Below are 19,498 nucleotides of genomic sequence, written 5' to 3' on the forward strand. Positions count from 1 at the left end.
AAAGCCTTTATAAATACCTTGTTTGCATAGAATACTAAGCTATTAAAATAATAATTGTTGGCATGATTTTATAAATCATCTTTTAGTGTTAAACATACATTTGGCACACTGAATCCCTAGGATTACTTGTATCTGTGAATCTTAGTGACTACGTTACCAATAGGCCAGTAAGCCTATCATAAGTGGGGATTTATATTTTGCTTTATATGTTGGATTCATGTTAAGATTTTTATATTTTTGAAAACTTTACAATAATTTTGAGGCCCCCCCTGCAGTGACTCTGAGGACCCCCTAGGGTTCCCGAACCCCCTGTTGAAGATCTCTATTTTAGAGCATTGACGTTAAAGGGACACATTGGATTTGCTTTACACCTAAGCAATATATGCTTTTATGACCTGCTGTAGGGATGATGATGATGATGATGATGATTACGCCAGACCTATGGACAGTGAACTCCACCTGCTGGCTATAAAAGACTGGAAACGGTTGACCTGAACCAACACAAACCCAGGCTAATGTTTTACAAAGTAAAATTAATTCCTCTTCAGGTCAGATCAGGTTGTTCCACAAAACCTCATTTCTGTAGCCAAAAGGAGAGCTGAACTAGAACACTGATTTGATGTGATTTTCTTTAATTGATAGACTGTTTTTCTCACTAACAATGGAACTTGCAGTAGTCTTTACATCTCTAGACTAGCTCTGTGAATAACCCCTAATATAACTTGTAAATCTGATAGTTACTAATTATTCTGTCTTTGTTTTTTTAGCCTTCACAACTTTGTCTTGCTCATGACGAACAAGAAACAAAGCTAATGTCAGATACTATATCCACACCTAACATTAGTCAATCCACACACCTCCACATATACAAAAGGCCGGAACAAAGAAAAACCAACAAGACAAAAAACACTGACTCACTAAATGTTTAACTAGTGTGAAAAGATGACATCAGTCCACACCTTCAGTCTTCCCCTTTCTATCTGGGCCACAACCTCAGGGGGAACTGGCCTTATTGCCCAGACAGTGTTCCCTCACTGTTGTTCTAATACTAGTCAAACATTATTTTGAATGGCCAAACTCAATAGTGGCCTGGCAGTGTAAATATTAGCAGAGCACACAGAGAAGCAGGAGTTGCTATGTGCGTATCTGTGTGCTAAGTGTCGTTTCTCTGTCAGCTATGTCTACACAGTACACAGCAGTGACAATAAAGTTGGTAAAGACAAAAAGAAAGGGGAAGAGAAAACAGAGAAAGGAATTCAGGCTCATTCTGGCCTGAGGCACATCCTTGTTTAACAAAGAAAGACATTTGATTCTGCTGCAGTCAGTGTTGGTCACAAATTCTTGCCATTATCTTTGCTATGTCTATTTAGTCTCACACTTATTGTGACAGATCAACGCAGCTGTTGAGCTTTGTTGAGAAAAGTCATGGTATTGTGCCAACAGTCTGTTCCTAGAAGTCACCTAGTACCCTACATAAACAAGATCTGCGCTGGTGCTTTGTAAACAAAAGCAGTCATTGCAGCTTCCGCACATCTGTTGAAGATTTTGTGCAACAAGTTCACTGACCATCAGTTCATCAGCAAAGTCATGGACTCTCTAATCACTGATGTTCTCTGGTAATTTGCCATGACAAACGTAGAAATGGCTTTGTTTACTCATCCCTGGGGAGAAGTTTGTTTAGTGGCAGGTCAAACCGGTGTTAAAGGAAATGGTCTACCTTGAATCATGACTGTCAGTATCCGCAGTCATTACCCCTTCATAGCCGCTTTCCGACTGGAGGGATTTTTGCAGTTCCTAGAACATAACGTTCCTATAACCCTTTTTTTTGTCGTGTTCCGACTGGACCAATTTGGGGATTATTAAGTTCCTCTGACCGCGGTTCCTGTAACTCTTTCAGCTCCTAGTACAGGGCAGGGTCTTTTCCCTTTTCCACATAGGAACCCTTAGTGACCTAGCACCGTCTGAAACACAAATGGTACATATTCTTCGCTGTCTGTTGCAATTCGCCTACATATGCTAACTCATAAGACAAACATCACGCATTCAACCAGCTAATTGTTAATGCTAGTTAAACTTACCCGTTGTTTTGTTTGCCTGTTGTGCTCTGCTCTTCTATCTTCTTCCATCATATTAATTAGGATCATATTACGCTGGAGCCTTCGTCTTCTGTGTTTCTCTGTTAAGTACTCCAGCCTAGTCTTTAAACGCCGCTGTTCAAACTCTGTTTATTCTTTACTGTAGCACTAAAGTCAAGTGACGACACTATAAAGACGTGTGTTGCCGTGCTTGCATCACTCCCTTACCCCTCCTACCAGTTCCTATGGCCACTTGGCCAGTGCGAATGCAAATGGAAAAACCGGTTTTGGGGGAGAGTAGTTAGTAGAACTTTTCCTATAAATACGTTCTTGTAACTACTTGGTCGGAAAGCGGCTAAAGATCTAACCTTGGAAATCAGTGAATGAAAATTTGGTAATAGAGCTCATTTACACTGTATATTAACTACTTATTATAGTGTAATTGTTACTTAGCTTATATTTCAGACTGCTTATGATAATAAAGTAACCAGAAACCTTGCACACTGTTAGTCACTTGTAATTACTTTATTCAGTTACAGTGTTTCGGTCAGTAGAACTTCATATTTTGGTAGATTGGTTGGATAAAGAGAGATGTTGGTTCCATATACTTAAATCAAGGCTAGAGCTATATGGATAAATGATCCAGGTAAATATATCAGGCATTATTGGCTTATCAACTTGTCTACTGATAAATGACAAAAAATTCCTGTACGGAAATGCCAAAAATCCGTATATGTCAGTATATATACATACACATCTTGGTAACAATTCTTTAAAAAACTAATTTGACAGATCCTTACTAAAAAGCTTTTATGTTGCATGTTTATAGAATAAAATATTATAGGAAGAATCACAGCGGTGGAGAACTTTGCTGTTCACTGTTAGTTGAAAAAGAAATAGAAAGAGCAGCTTTGAAAACGTTTGCAGTTTTATCTCAGGAGAAATGGATGGGGAGTACAAGCCTCTTCAGCTGGTTAAGATGCATTCTCTTGAAATACTGTTTGTTCTGGGCACAGACACAAAACACCAATGTAAGTAATGGGTTTGGAAAGCAAATTAACAAACAGGCTAATATTGACTAGTTTTGTGTTTGTTTATATATGCCGTATGTGCCTGCTGTTCATGCCAAACAAGATTTATCTCACTTTTTGTGAATATAGTTGTTTTTAATCAAAGGTTTTACATTTTACCAAAGCCAGAATTGCGCCATCAGTTAATGTTATTGTTGATTAATTTAATAAATGATCTAAACTGTTCCCCAAGAATATGGTTCTTTCTATCTGTTACTGGGCATTACTAAGTAGGATTTAATGCTGCTTTTCATATTCATATACAAGCACCAGCTAATCAGCTTGTTGAGCTGCTACAGCCTGAGGAGTTTATCAAGCAGACAGTGCTTATTATGCCACTCTAAGTTTGGATGTCAAAACTGATACAGGCATTGTACATACATTTCACCCTCAGGGTGCTGTAGAAATGCTTACCTGGTCTTGCTCTTGGCCATAGGGCCTCACCTGTCCATTTTTGTAGCTTCAATTCTAGCCCCAGGCTTCTCATTTTAAACCTGTGCTGACACGCTGCATTTGTCATACATTTAGCAGTTCCAGCAGGTCAGTTTCAAGAACTTTAACATTGGAGGACAGTACCAGTATTCTCTACTCTGCCTCCCTCCTCTTGTATGTGTGAGCCTGGTTGTTCATGCGTCACTCTGTGTTGTATGTGCATGTGTATGTGGTCTGCATCTCCAAAGAGAGAATGCCAGACACTGAGGCATGGCCTTGGGCTCATTCTCATGCAGGCCCATGGTGTGGAGCTGAGGCTAGGAGATAATTGCTTCTCTGAGGAGTGGATGGCCTGGGAGCTTTCTTCATCTACTGGTGCCAGCCACCAAGCTGTCCATCATATGGGCCTGATGACTGAGGAGAAACAAAGGCTATTAGCAGTGTATGTGCACAGCTGCCGCACAAGCATACAGAATTAACTTAAACATAACTTGCTTGCATACAAAGTGAGACGCAGGCACATACAGCATCAACACTATCCTTGTGTTTTTCTTCGCTTCCCTTCCCATTATCATCCCCCCCCACCCCCTCCTCCTCCTCCTCTTCCTGTGCTTTCTAATCTCACTTCACACCTGCTGTCTCTGACATACATGTTTCCCCTGAGAGAAGAGTATGAAGCTTGAGTGAAGGGCTAAGGCTTGGTGTGGGAGGTGGAGAGGGGGAGACAGATTGAGCCTATTTTATACCAGACCTCCCTGTGGCTTTAGTTTGGGCTTCAAAGATGGGGTGTATCCACCCACAGGGCAACATTGGTGCAGGATAAAGCCAAAAGGGGGTGTGTTAATAAAAATGGACTTCACAGATTTGTGATTTGTTTTTCTTTGTTTTTTATAATCCTTAAATGCTTTTTAAAATACATATAGACAAATACCAAAAGAAAAGCCTTAGGATGCAGTTGGTTGTATAGTTGGGTCATTGCTGAATAATTTTCAGAAAATGTTTGCATTTGGGATTTTACTCAATCAAAGGTAGTTAATACATTATCCATGTGTTAACCAAAGATCGTTGAACCTTTAGTTGTAATATAGTTTTGTATTCAAATGAAATATCTAACTAAGAGTAGAGATGTGAGTCTTCCTACTGATTGGCATGAATTTGACACTTGTGTGTATTTCAGGTCCCTCCACAGGGTGTGGAGCTCTAATGAAGGGGAAATTTGTGCTTGCTAAGCATGGCCAGAGTTATGAGTCAGCAAGCCTCTCCAGCTCTGCACTGACAACAGATATAAATATAAGGACTGTTCTGAGGGAATGTATCGCATGGGAAATTGGGACCCTCCCAACATGGTTGTATGTGGGCGGTGCAGCTTCACAGGGACTGAGCACAAATTATGCATTTTCAAATAATGGTTGATTAATTCGATATCCTTTTACCGTTGGTTTATATGGGTTATACTTTGACATGACAGCTGTTATTGTCACGCGTCTGCTTGCTCCAGCTCCCCAACAATAATGACCTAATTTTAAAGTGGTGGTGTTAAACAGCAAAATAAGGACAGTGACTAAGAAATAGTATTGTTTGTGGCATGTCTGGCTGATATCCAAACCATTTAGGCCTATTAAAGTCTGTGCCAATACCCATTCAGTACATTGAATCATATATAATCAGTTGGAAAGTAAATGTATTTACGGAATTGTTAATTTGCTTCCATAAAGCAAATACATTTTTTCACTTAAGGAATTGGTACCAAAAAGTTTAATTATCAGCATGCCAGATATTGTGGCGCACAGATGTAACAAATCTGCAGAAGTTAAGGTCTTTGAAAGGACTTGGGAATAAGTGATAAGGGCTGTGGTGCACGGGCAGTCGTTGTGTTGTGTTGGAGACTTCTGGGCTCTGATTTGGTTGTTTTCCTTATTAGGGGCACCGGGAGGAGACAGAGAAGTGGGATTTTATTTTTTTGGATTTCTGATTCATATAGTACTGTCAAGATATAGTGACAGTTTGAGCAAATTGAAAAGAAGAAGTAGGTTAAAAGCGGAGCTTGCAAGTCATTTTCCTATTTAGTCAAACCTGAAACTCTTGGAGCCCATTATAGATTATTATTCCTAGTTATTCTAAGTACACAAGTCAGCCTAGTGTCCCATGTTTTGAGGGAAATGAGTTTTGAATTTATATTTCTTTTCTTTGTTAGAATTTATGGAATAAAAATTTAATTTGTGGGTTAGGGTTATTCATATTCAGTATTCATATTTTCTTATGAGAATTTAAGCATGCTAATTGAAATTGCATTGGTGCTTATGCAACACACACAAATGTCAAGCAAGTATCACACTTTGGCTTTGTGTTTTATTCCATCATTGTTGCGAATCGGGTGAGTTTCATACCAGTGGAGTCTGTTAGATGTTATTAGTGGTTTTAACAGGAAGAGGGCGTTTAAGTGTGCCTGTATGTCTTTCTTTTTTTTTTCTCAGATTTTCAGTGTTTCTTTGTACGGTCTTTCAATGAACTTATTCTTTCCTGGAATGGCGTTTTGCATACATAGTGTTACTTTCCCTGGGACTCTACTCCTATCCTTTTGTTTTCTTTGGATGGTTAGTGTGAAATGTAAGGTGAAACGGCACAGGACCATATTTCCTTTGCAAATTACTGTATGTCATTAAAATGTCAGTGGTTTCACTTGATTAAGTATATGGCTTTCCTTTTCAGCTGTTTTGACATACTCTTGACACTGTCCTGTTTTGATATACTTTAACCCAGCCATTTAAAAAACATTTTGTTCCACCTGCTATGAAATGGCAGTTTGGTCTGGATTTAAACCAATCCTGATCTTTTCTTAACCTCTTCCCTCACTATTCTTCAGGTGGCAATGAAAATAAGGTGTGGTGGAAGTCATGTTGGATATTTGAAAACACTGTTGAAATGTGACGTTTTTACTACACTGGCAGCTTTATGAGGGAATTGAGGCATTTTTGGGAGGAATGGGGTTTAAGCTCTTATTGTTACATTATGTGAACATTAATCATGCACAAATTTGAAGCAAAACTTAGCAAAATAGTTTTCCTCAGGTTCTGATAGCTTTTAGTCTCTAGGCATTTTCATTCAAAACCTAACTCTCTTTAAAGTACTCATATTATGCTCATTTCCAGGTTCATAATTGTATTTAGAGGTTGTACCTTACTTAATTCTGAGGAATTGGGTTGGGTGCACATGCCATCATGGCTCTCCACACTCCTATTTCTGAAAGAAAGAAAAAGAGTCATCAATTTCCATTTGAGCCCCTCATAGTTAAATATATATGCACACTAGCATGTAACTGTACTTCAATAATTATCTAGGAGAATACAGATGAATTAACAACAGTGTATTGTTCTTTAGTGTAACTTTAAGTCAATTAAATGATCTTATTTCTGCTAACGTTAGCTCTTAAAAGCATGTAAAGGCTAAATGCGCCAACTATAGACTGATGATACTTGCTAACAGTAGCAAGACTTTATCGGTGCTTTATGGTTATTACAGTTAGCCAAAAGTTCTAAGAAACTTGGTTAAACATTTGCTAGTAGTTAGCGTTAGATAATGATGATCATTGACAATCACCGTTTTGCATTTTGCTGACACTATGTTTAAATTAGGAAAACGTAGCTAAACTTCAATTTGCAGAAAATTAACGTTAGCATGTTTTACCATAAGTGGCTAGCTAACGTTATAGACAATTTACATGGTAACATCAGATACATTTACTTTACAATGCGACTCCTCTTATATGACTATGGGACAAAGATATATTTAAAACCTAGCAAAGCTAAATCTTACCTTGAATTATGTATGCTAGCTTTCAGCAGAAGTTGCATCCAGATTGGCAGTGAACGTGTGTAACGTAACGAGTGTAAGCAGCGTTGCTAACTCAAAAAAAAAAAAAAAAAAAAAATACAGTCAGATACTGGTGTCAGTACCCGATCCGTTCCACCTGCACAATCCGTTCTGCGCATGCGCAAGATGTTCACGCATGCGCAGATGATAATACCGTTTTACGACCTGCCCGATCTGTTCCACGCTAGCCTTCACCCAAGCTAACAGCTAATTCGGCTAACCGCTAGCCGACAAATAACGCATGCACAGAACGGATCGTGCAGGCAGAACGGACAGCTAAATTCAGTCTAAAATAACGTTAAGTCAAACATAATGGGAAAAGCAGGCTATAGCAAAATTAAGACTTGCTGTCTCAGCTACCGGTTAGCCGAATTAGCTGTTAGCTAAACTAAAGTTAACTTAATTGTGGAGGCTGACGGACGGCAGACCGCTAAAATCGGCTAGCGGTTAGCCAAATGAACTGTTAGCTAAAGTAATGTTAGCTTCCCAGTGGAGGCTAACGGCAGACCGCTATAATCACCTAGCGGTCCGCCCGAATTAGCTATTAGCTATACTAACGTGAATTAGCTATTAGCTAAACTAACGTTAGCTTCCCGGTGTAGGCTAGTGTGGGAACAGATCGGGTAGTGTCGTAAATCATCGTACCCCAGCGCATGCGCGAACATCTTGCGCATGCGCAGAACGGATTGTGCAGTTGGAACGGATTGGGTACTGACAACCGCCCAACTGTCTACGGCTCCTCCCTCACTCCTTCTTGTCTAAAAACGTCACATCCGCAACCACGATGGCTGCGCCCATAAACGCAAACTCGACGACTCATACCAGCTCTTCACAAACCAATGGGTGACGTCACACATTCTCTGTCCATTAATATTAACGGTCTATGGTGGAGAGCTGATATGAGTCGTTGTCAGATCAGTTCCACCTGCACAATCCGTTCTGCGCATGCGCAAGATGTTCGCGCATGCGCTGTGGTACGATGATTTACGACACTACCCGATCTGTTCCCACACTAGCCTCCACCGGGAAGCTAACGTTAGTTTAGCTAATAGCTAATTCGGGCGGACCGCTAGGTGATTATAGCGGTCTGCCGTTAGCAGTTCATTTGGCTAACCGCTAGCTGATTGTAGCGGTCTGCCGTCCGTCAGCCTCCACAGTTAAGCTAACGTTAGTTTAGCTAACAGCTCATTCGGCTAACCGGTAGCTGAGACAGCATGCAAACTTTTAAAAGACCCTCAAAATAAAACTTCAAAACAAACGTTAACATATATAACAGCTGTTACGTCAGTTCTACTTGTGCTCATTTAAAATACAATCACTCAATACTTGTCTTTATTGTTACTGTAAAGTCTTAATTTTGCTGTAGCCTGCTTTTCCCATTATGTTTGACTTAACGTTATTTTAGACTGAATTTAGCTGTCCGTTCTGCCTGCACGATCCGTTCTGCGCATGCGTTATTTGTAGGCTAGCGGTTAACCGAATTAGCTGTTAGCTTGGGTGGAGGCTAGCGTGGAACAGATCGGGCAGGTCGTAAAACGGTATTATCATCTGCGCATGCGTGAACATCTTTTTTTGAGTTAGCAACGCTGCTTACACCCTTCGTTACGTTACACACGTTCACTGGCAATCTGGATGCAACTTCTGCTGAAAGCTAGCATACATAATTCAAGGTAAGATTTAGCTTTGCTAGGTTTTAAATATATCTTTGTCCCATAGTCATATAAGAGGAGTCGCATTGTAAAGTAAATGTATCTAATGTTACCATGTAAATTGTCTGTAACGTTAGCTAGCCACTTATGGTAAAACATGCTAACGTTAATTTTCTGCAAATTGAAGTTTAGCTACGTTTTCCTAATTTAAACGTAGTGTCAGCGAAATGCAAAACGGTGATTGTCAATGATTATCATTATCTAAAGCTAACTACTAGCAAATGTTTAACCAAGTTTCTTGGAACGTTTGGCTAACTGTAATAACCATAAAGCACCGATAAAGTCTTGCTACTGTTAGCAAGTATCATCAGTCTATAGTTGGCGCATTTAGCCTTTACATGCTTTTAAGAGCTAACGTTAGCAGAAATAAGATCATTTAACTGACTTAAAGTTACACTAAAGAACAATACACTGTTGTTAATTCATCTGTATTCTCCTAGATAATTAATGAAGTACAGTTACATGCTAGTGCGCATATATATTTAACTATGAGGGGCTCAAATGGAAATTAATGACTCTTTTTCTTTCTTTCAGAAATAAGAGTGTGGAGAGCCATGATGGCATGTGCACCCAACCCAATTCCTCAGAATTAAGTAATAGTTACTTTTCTTTTTCCACTGTGCATTACAGACAACCAACAGACTGTCACACTATGCTCACTGTAATTGTAAAGGCAGCTTTTATTTCTTTACCCAGGCATTTGGACTTGACTGAACAGTGCTGCACAAGTGCTTTAAGCTTTATATGTTATATTGTGGTTTGTAATGTCAACCACTTCTACTGTAATTAACAATGTGGCACTAGTGATTCAACTACCTCTTTTTATTATGCAGAATTCACTTGTGACAGTGAAGTTTGCCTTTACCTTGACCCACAGCAGTGATTTATGTGTGGAATTTACACTGGATTGTAAAAGGTGAACTACATTATTTAATTCATCACTTTAAACATAATGTTAAAAATATTGCCAGTGTTTGTTGTTTATGTAGTATTTGAAGTTAATGCCCATTTCAATGTGAAATAAAGGTCTTTCTAAAGCTACATTTGTTGTTTTTCTGAAGTAACTATAGGAACATACAGTATTGTAGTCATACAAGACATTGGTAATTTGATAGAATTTCTAATTGATTAAAAGTGTCTATTTGGGCTTTAATCAACATAAATGATTTCTTAAATGTTACCATACTTACTTGAAAGTTGACCAAGGATCAGCAAAATGTAGTTTGTGCTTTTCTTGTGTGTCTTTATGTACTTGTCAATTTTAATCACCATGAAAACACTTCACCAAAATCCTTTTAGATTAATTTATATATTTGAATATATTTGAAATACGTAGTCAAGTGTTTAGTAGGTAATTGAAAATGCACTAGGTGCTGTTTAATCTGTGTAGGGTTAATGTAAATCCATTATAACAAAAGTATGATCACAAATTGCAAAGAAAGAATAAACAACTTATTCAATGTAATAATTAAATCAATGTACCTTATATTTACTGCACTGACATTTTTAAAGTATGAAAACTAAAAACCATACAAGGACATGCAATGTCAATATCTAATTCTAACAGTTTAATCCTATACATAAAATATCTCAATTATATGCCTAATACATATTTCTAAAGTGCTAACTTTTAGGTTTTAATGGTGAACAGAACCCAAATGCAGACAGAACACAGAGCCAGGAGTGTGAATTAACAGGTTTTATTTAAAGTATCGAGTCCCGGTTTCTGAGGGGGGAAAAGCACATCAAAGTTTCCAGGATGGAGAACGGGTCGGTGCTTTCTGGGAAGGAGCGGGTCCGTCAGAGGAAGATAGTAGGCCGGCTAGTGGTGGGGTCCAGTGGTGGTGGCTGTCTGCTCCGGTGGATGGCAGGAGTGAAGCGGTAGCAGGGGTCAGGTTCCAATGGCAGCTGAGGCAGAAGAGAAAGGATAAGGACAGGCAAATGTTTATAATAGACAAACATGTAGTTAAGGCATGGTAGATCACAATGAATTATATTAATATATGCGCTTGTACATGAATCTATGCTTCTGTTGAGGACATGCAGTATTAAGTAAACATACTCCTACATGTCAAATTTATCTTAGACAATGTGTATTGTACACAACACTTTTAATGATATGTACATTTTGGTAATAAACAGCACTTGTAAATATAGATTGTAACATGTATGTGACTCATCTTAAAACAAACTAATGTGCTGACAGAAGGTCTTCAGATAGATTAGCAGACACAATTACAGTAAGTGGAAGAAAGACATCAGTGTAACAGCATCAACGCATATTCTGGCCCACTGCCCCGCCCAGAGACCTTCGTCTCTGAGTCTACGCGTTGCCCCCGCAGCTTTGTCCGAGTGTGAGGGTGACGGTGATGCTGTGTGGGTGCCGCCGCGGCGGGGATGATATTATGTGCCTGTCCTTCGGGCATCTCCGGGTAACGTTGCCCAAATCTCGGGCAGGAACATATATTTCAGTATATTCAAGTAAAAGCAGCCTCTGCTTGTCCTGTGCGAATGCGCCACACGAAACTCAGATGTGAGGGGGTAATTTCTAAATCACACGCAGTCCCAAAAGTATTCTAATCCCGTGCGAATATAGGGTTTAATATGACTTTGCACCATTGCATTAGCTATATCAGGCTTTGATTTTAAGATAACATTAGCTACCGTTACATGTAATGGTAGTGTTAGCTTGCGGGTTAGGGAGGCATGCGCATCGATTAGCAATAACACCACATATGGTTAAAAATAGATCACCGGCGAGACCATTATGCATACCTACCGTATACCACTGTAACGTTAAATATATATTTGAATCAGTTTATACGGTCTGCATAATGTTATCCCGCTAGCTTGGTTAGCAAGGTGCAATCTAGCTAGCAATCTGATATTAATTGGGATGCTAACGTTGGCTAACGAAAAACAGTATTTAAAAAAAATGTAACGTTACTTACCAGAAAAACTGAACTGCCGACTCCTTTGAGTGTCTTGTCGTCCAATCGAATGCTGAACAAGATATTATTAGGCGACCAAAGTGTCACAGTCACTACGAAGAAAGCTGGCCAAACTCCAAAATGAAGTTGACGTGCCTTGGATAAGCTTTGCTAAACCTCTGTCATGACTGACAAGCCGCGAACTGTCAATCACATCATAGCCACGCCCTAAAACACCCTCTGCTTTATCGCCGATTTTAAAATCGAGACCATAATTCAAAAAATGAACATCATTCTGTGTTGCAGAAGACTTAAAACTAGCGATTGAGACCATAAACTCATTATGAAGAGGTTTACTGAGGTAATAAATCAAGTGAGAAGTGGGTCACTTTCTCATGGACTTCTACAGAAACAGACCTCCTTTTGCAACCGCACGTGTCGCCCCCTGCTGGAATTCAAATAGAATGCAGGTTTAAGGCACTTCCGCATTTGCAGCACTTTGCGAAACCGGATGGGCTGTCCACTAATAATATACAGTCTATGCCGTAAACCCAACTTTAGCTGCTAGTGTTAGCAAACTCTAGCTAGTCTGAGAACAGTGTGTTAACATGAATATTTGCAAGCCTCCAAGTTTGGTAGCAAATATATGCATAATTCCATGGTAAACCCCCATTTGGCTGCTATATTCCCAGTGTTAGCAAACGCTAGCTTGTCTGTTATATAATATTTACAAGCCTCCAAGCACAGACTTCACACTTTAAATCCTACCTGTTTACCTAGCTTTACCTGCTCGATCAGCGCTCACATTTTTATTTTTTTACCATCGCTTTGGTGCCCCCATGGTGCTGCGCCCCTATGCGCCACATATAGCGCCACTGATTGTACCAGGATAAATTTACATGGTTTAATTTTCAGAAAACACCGTATTTTTGTTGTACTGCACATTGCTGCATCTCCTCTTTTCACCCTGTGTGTTGAGCTCTCTGTTTTAGCTACAGAGTGAGGCATCTCACTTCTGTTCTATCTTTGTTGGGAGTCGCACATGCGCAGTACCTAGGTCAGCACTACTAGCCAGTCAGAAGCAGAGTATGAGGGCGTGGCACGCTAGCAGCTAGGCGAGCATTATAACTTGTGTTACAAAGTGACATACGTTTGTCACGGAAGTAAAGGAGATCTTCATCAGGAGCTACCTTTCAATTAACAACCTATCCAAGATCATTTATATTTACCAATAAATAGGATGCGACCATTCAAGATCATTGAGAACTGAGGGACTGATGGCCAAATTCCACCAGCCTAAGTGAATTAGGGCAAGAGAAGAAAAACAGTAGTGAGGAAAACAAGCAAATGACTGAAGTCAAGAGGGCACATACAGAAGATACTTCTCATTTTTCATGATCAATCCAATACATAATAGGGCTGTCAAAACTGGCCAAAAATGACATTCAAATGTCGGTAATGAACTACCAATAAATATTCCCAAAAAAAATGTACTTAAAGAGAAGGGAGTTATAGTTTAAGGGGATTATTTAATTTCAAAATTGTTAAGGTGTCCACGACCAAAGACATGTTTTTGTGGTACAATGTAACCATAAGGCGATGTGAGTCATCTGCCTGGTCTGTCAGGCCCTTTTTAAAGCAGACACTTAAGTCAATCAGCCCAAGTATTTTTATTATGCCCTCTTTAGCCATGACAGAGCCATTAAGGAGCACTCTGGCTGGCAGCTGGATGAAGTTTTCCTCCCTGCATCTCTCTGACAGGCGAAGATTTGTTCTTTTGCTGAGAGAATTGGTTGGAGTATTGTCCCCTAGATGACAGTTCTAACAGCTCTGCTATAGCCCACCCCTTGATCACCCACCATTTTAAAAAAAAAAAAAAAAAAAAAAAAAAAAACAGCACTGCAGGCAGAGTGCAGCTTGATGTGAGCTGTTCACAGTACTGTCTATCCTAAATCTACCTTCTACACAATACAGTGTTAGCCACAGACTGTACATAAATTAAGACAAATACTAACAAACATCTAATAACATTATAGTTATTATCACACAATTGTGATTAGCATTATAATATGCAGTTTGATGTGTTGGAACCTAACAATGTGGTCCCTTTTTAAACAAAGAGAAACTCTGCCATGTGGCCTAACAAAGAGAGGCCTATTGCAGAAACACAGTCTGCCAGCCAAACTCGAGTTCACACCTCACACCAAGTGTTACCTTTAGTTTGATGAGACGCTCCATTCAGTCAAACGTTTAGAAGTTTCACCGGAAGGACTCACCAAACAAACTGACGGACAAACGCACCAATATCGCTTCAGGAGAAGCGACCCCAAGTCAGAGGCTTAGTTCTGGGCAGAGAAAATTGAGTGTGTTTATTTTGTGAGCTCTATTTCTGTCTTACTGTATTAATGTGAATCGGACTGCTGTGTCCTTTTGTTTTATTGCTGTGTTAAAGTACCTTGATCACGATGTTGTTATGTATTGTGTTTCCTCTGTTGATTTGACCGTGGCGGCCCCCCACGGTAACATTTCTGCCCCCCCACGGTATCAGAAATATGGGCTGCGTTGTTAGAGTGCATGTCGGGGAATAGCGCGGACACACGAGGATAACTAGCCAGTTGAGATTGTATGTGGGTACGTCCTTGAGAACTGCAAGTAGTATAACTTATGTTGTCAGTTCATTTAAGCCTGGTCCTTTAATTTAAATTAACTGGTGATTTTCGTTGTTTGTATTCTTCACCTGCGAGCTAAATTGCACGTGGCTGTTGATTCGATAGCGATTGCTGAACGCCCTCGCCCACGTTTGTATTTTAGGTGCATTATTTACATGCTGAAGTAGTTGCACTGCATTAAGATAATGTAATTAATAGTGGGTTTATTGTTATTTGCTACAGAATGCTTAGCCTATATGTCAAGATCAAAGTTGGCCTATATAGTAACTCAAAAAATACAGTTCAATCACAACAGAAAATATGCCTCATTGTGTGTGAATAGAGGTGAATAAATATATTAGTTTGTGTCAGTTCTGTTTCATGGGGGGGGGTGCGGATACGGACTTGCCCCCACTGCTAAAAATAATCCTAAAGGAAACACTGGTATGCTTAATGTATGCTTATGCTGCATTTAAATTGTGTTGTCCCACACAGTGGGGACGTGTTGGTTACTGTGGGTGAGGTTAATAAGCTTTCTTTTCGTCGTTCAAAAGTTCAGACCTCCGACACACACAACGGGACTCTGAGTAGACTAAGAAATTGATTATTTCCCCCGACAGAAGATAGGATCCAAATTTTGCTTTGCCTATGCTCTGTATGCTTTTCTGTCCCTTCCTCTTTCACTAACCACACACACATGCACACACACCTTCTCTCTCACACACACACACCTATTGGCCTTGCTGGCCTTCACATGACTTCGTTAACGGCATAGGTGGTGTGTTAGTACAACTTAGTTTAATTCCATGCCGTCTTGGTGCTACTTTAGCCATTTTGCACCATCTGTCTGCAACATATGTTTAAATTTCAAAGAGTCTCAATTCTCACAGTTTCCCCTGCCATCTTGAACTTTTACGTGGCTCAGCTACCCACATAGTCACGTTGCCACTCTCACAATTTCCTCTGCCAGCTTGAACTCTGGTGTGCTCGAGCTCCACGTAGCTGCATCGCCATCTTTCTCTCTCTTCTTTTACTCACACTCTCTCTCTCACACACACACACACACACACACACACACACACACACACACACACACACACACACACACACACACACACTGCTTTTACATAGAGCGGAAACGTGAGTAAAGTTTGAGCAACTTGGTAAGCTGATGGTATGTTGTGCCGTTTTTCAATTACATGCTACCTGCTCGGCTCGGCTCGACTCGGTGCCCCATCCTCCTTTTTCCATTGCAGATTTAGTACCGCCCCTCCGTGAGGCGAGCGCGGCTGGTCGTCATACGCGACACACACACACAGAACGTCAAAGGTGTGTTGTTGTTGCCACAGCCAAAAGACACATTTTGTTTCAAAAGAAGCTGGAGGCAGCAAAAAAAAAACCGCTGGCTAAACTATTTAAAAATGGAGGGTTTGTTCACCACACCCCCGTCTGCCGCTGGCAATGATGACGCAGTGACTAGTGACAATTCTCTCCGACCAATCAGTAGTCTGCAGGTTTTCACGTCACCTTTTGGTATCGCCTCAGCTTGCTTGGAACCTCGACTGAGGGGGTACTAAAAAAAGTACCTGTTGGCAGGTGCCAGGGACTTTTTTTTCGTAATGGAAAACCAAAAAAGGCGAGTAGAGGCGAGGCGAGCAGGTACCATGTAATGGAAAAACGCCATTAGTGTCAGTGTTTAAGTTTGCATAAGTTAGTGTTGGAGTCTTTCCGCCCTCTAGTAATCAAAAATCACTTAATGGTGAAGTAGCTTTAAGGAAATGGGATCAGTTAAAAAATACATGAAAAAAGCTACTGCAACAACAGACACTTTGAAAAAGGAAACCTCCACAACTATAGTTTCTTTACTTGTTTGAGGTAGAACTGGTGGTTTGACAAGTCCAGGCAGCAGCACTTGTTGCAGATAACATTTTCCTGCAGTCGTAAGAGAACGAGAGAGGAAAAGGTAAAGGCAATAAAGCCAGGTAGAGTTAGTCTGGTGCCTAGCTAATTATGTAGGTTACTCCAGCTCTATGTTCAGTCCTGTCATGTCAGAACCACTGTAACCACAGGTTACACAAAGCAGGGAAGGCCCCTCTCCTTGCTGTCACAACCCACCTCTTCCTGTCTTCTTGATCCTCATTTCTCCGTTTAGGAGGAACAAACTACAGGGCTTTTTTTTTACTATTATTTTTTGTTGTTTGGTACTTATGTTGTCTGAACAGCACACTTCATATTTACATAGTGGAGACTTCCAAGCATTGCGAATATAAGGTATTCCATGCAGAGCAGCAATGAAAAAAATAATTGAACACCACATTTTAAGAGTGTTGTGTTTGGCTTTTTCCATACATCATTTCAGAGTTGCAGTGATTGAATAGACACTGTAAATCTATTTTAAAGCAGTATGTCAGTGGGGTTAATATATTCTTATGGTAGGGCTATTGATTATAAGATGGGATAGCAGGAAAAAATGTAAAGTGCACACAATAAAAAACATGTTTTTTTTAAAAAGGTTTTTTCTAAATTTAAGTGACTAAACACAGTTGTACTGAATAGGTTCTTCAAAGTTTACTCCCTTAGTTGTTCTAGTGTAGGACTTTGAAACTGAGTTTGTTAAACTTAGTTGTCTCATAATGTTTTGAACAATAATGTGATCACAAGTTTAGTGAATGGTCAGTCAGGCATTCATTCATTACAGTAACTCATAATTTTTATTCTAACAACTTTAACTTAAGTTCTGAAATGCTTCTTAATGTGGTCACATTTTAAGTTGATATAACACATTAGTTTCTTCTGTTTTTAAAGTCGTCATGGTGATTGATGAAAGTCTCTTCTGTTTTTAAAGTGGTCATGGTGATTGATGAAAGTCTTATAATCCTTAAACAAACTGGTCACCTCCCATTTTGGTAAACTCTTCCCACCTGGCCTGTCTTCACCACCCATATTAAATTGCGTTAAGGAACTCAAGCCTAGACTTGAGTCTAGGGTTGGGTATCGAGAACCAGTTATTTTAATCCATATTTGTAAAGTCCGTACAATTCATATTAATTATGAAATTGGTTTAATGTTTGCTTTAAAAAAGGCTTTTGATTACCAAGCTGACAAATCTGTCTTCTAATATTACTGGACGCTAAATTAATCTCAAAGGACTTCAAAGTTCCTAACAAACATTGGTTTGTTGAACAAAATGCAAGAACAACCTCAGCATGTTAGCTGAAAAGTATCCATTCAAGTGATTCACCAACCTATTTCCTTGGAGTAATGACTAATGAGATCATTTTGTATTCTGAAACTCCAGTACACCTGGCATTAACATGCATCCTTGGTGATCATATAGAGCATAAACACATCGAAGCATTACTTTAGTAAAAAAAAAAAGTTTTAAAAGTGTTGTTTGCCTCCGGAACTGGCAACAGTTTAGTTGCCATTGTGAACTACTAACGGAAACTTAGTAAGGTAATAAATAAATGGAATATCTCAGGTTTTGAACGGTTGCGATAACAGTTTCTCACTGTTTTCTGATATTTTATCAAGCTAACGAATAATTGATTAATGAGTTATGAAAATAAGTGTTTTCTTTTCTGGACTTGTGATATCTGAAAAAAATGGTACATTACCTGCTTGCATATGTCTTAAGCAAGGATCCAGGGTACTGGTTTAATGTCCTGGGGATGCTGCTGAAGCGAGAGCGAAAGTGACGGGAGATGCGAAGTGTGCAGATGAGAGAGAGCGATCGGAGCAGAGGAGAGCTAGCGATGAATGTACAGTAGCTAGAGTCTTCATTTGGAACACAAATAAATGCTGCAGCATCTCACGACCAACGGAGGTGTCCTGTCTTGTTTCCCCAGCTGCTGAGTGGAGTGACGGGGGTCAGCCCTGGAGACTCCAGCCCCTTCTCCCCCAGTGCTGTCCGACCACGGTCGGGAAGCCGAAACAGGAAAAGCGAACACAAGCTACTGTAAGCTATTTTATTGAGTTTCCTTTTAGCTAAATACTCTGAGTGATTTTAATTCCCTCTGGTAAACAGTTACAGTGTAGCCATACACTCTTTATAGAGTCTATGTAAACGCCACCTCTGTCAAGGTTGAAAGTAGTAATAAAGTTTGCCATCTATACAGCCTTCTGTTATTGTATTATGATCCTGATAATAAGTAAAAACACAAGGTGATTGTGGTCTTCATAAGTTCAGAAAATTTGACCATGTTCCGAAAAAAAATTACATTGCTTTATTGCCCCGTAATATTTGCGTTCTCTGTGAAAGTACAAACACAACAATTTCGAAAAAATCTATTGAAGTGCAAATTAATCGCACGAACAAACGTCCCCAGTGTGTTAAGGCCTTTGACTGTGAGCCAGAAATGTTCTATGTCCAGACAACATGCCTTGTAAACCTTGGTTTGTATCTTGTAGAAAATAAAAATGTTTAATGCCCCCACACTCCCATACACATCACCTTGTTACTCTTCTTAATTAGCTTGCTTTCCCAAAGCATCAGACACCACTTCACGTTTTGAGTCAGATGAGGCTGCTACCCTCTAACATCGCTTACCTCTGACAGGCATACACTGCCACACAAGCATCATTTCACTGCTGCCCACACCCTAAACCAGCACCAAACAAAAATGGTATAAAGACGTCTGGAATGTGTCTCATTATTGTCAAATGCCAGGCTTAGATGTAAATAAGCGGTTGCCCTTGAGTATGTGTCACGTGCACACAGATAATCATCAGAAGTCATTTCCTTTCCCTCTTGTTTTGTTTCCT

General features: G+C 39.8%; 1 long non-coding RNA gene across 1 annotated transcript; it reads right to left on the reverse strand.

Annotated features, from left to right (window-relative positions):
* Window positions 1-10,840: 10,840 nt before the first annotated feature.
* Window positions 10,841-12,253, reverse strand: LOC114557966 (uncharacterized). Its single transcript, XR_003692874.1, has 2 exons — window positions 12,108-12,253; window positions 10,841-11,064 (listed from the first exon to the last, which is right to left on the reverse strand). It is a non-coding gene; the product is annotated as an uncharacterized LOC114557966 (long non-coding RNA).
* Window positions 12,254-19,498: the final 7,245 nt, after the last annotated feature.

This window comes from Perca flavescens, chromosome 1 (genome assembly GCF_004354835.1).
Source record: "Perca flavescens isolate YP-PL-M2 chromosome 1, PFLA_1.0, whole genome shotgun sequence".
Taxonomy (NCBI): domain Eukaryota; kingdom Metazoa; phylum Chordata; class Actinopteri; order Perciformes; family Percidae; genus Perca; species Perca flavescens.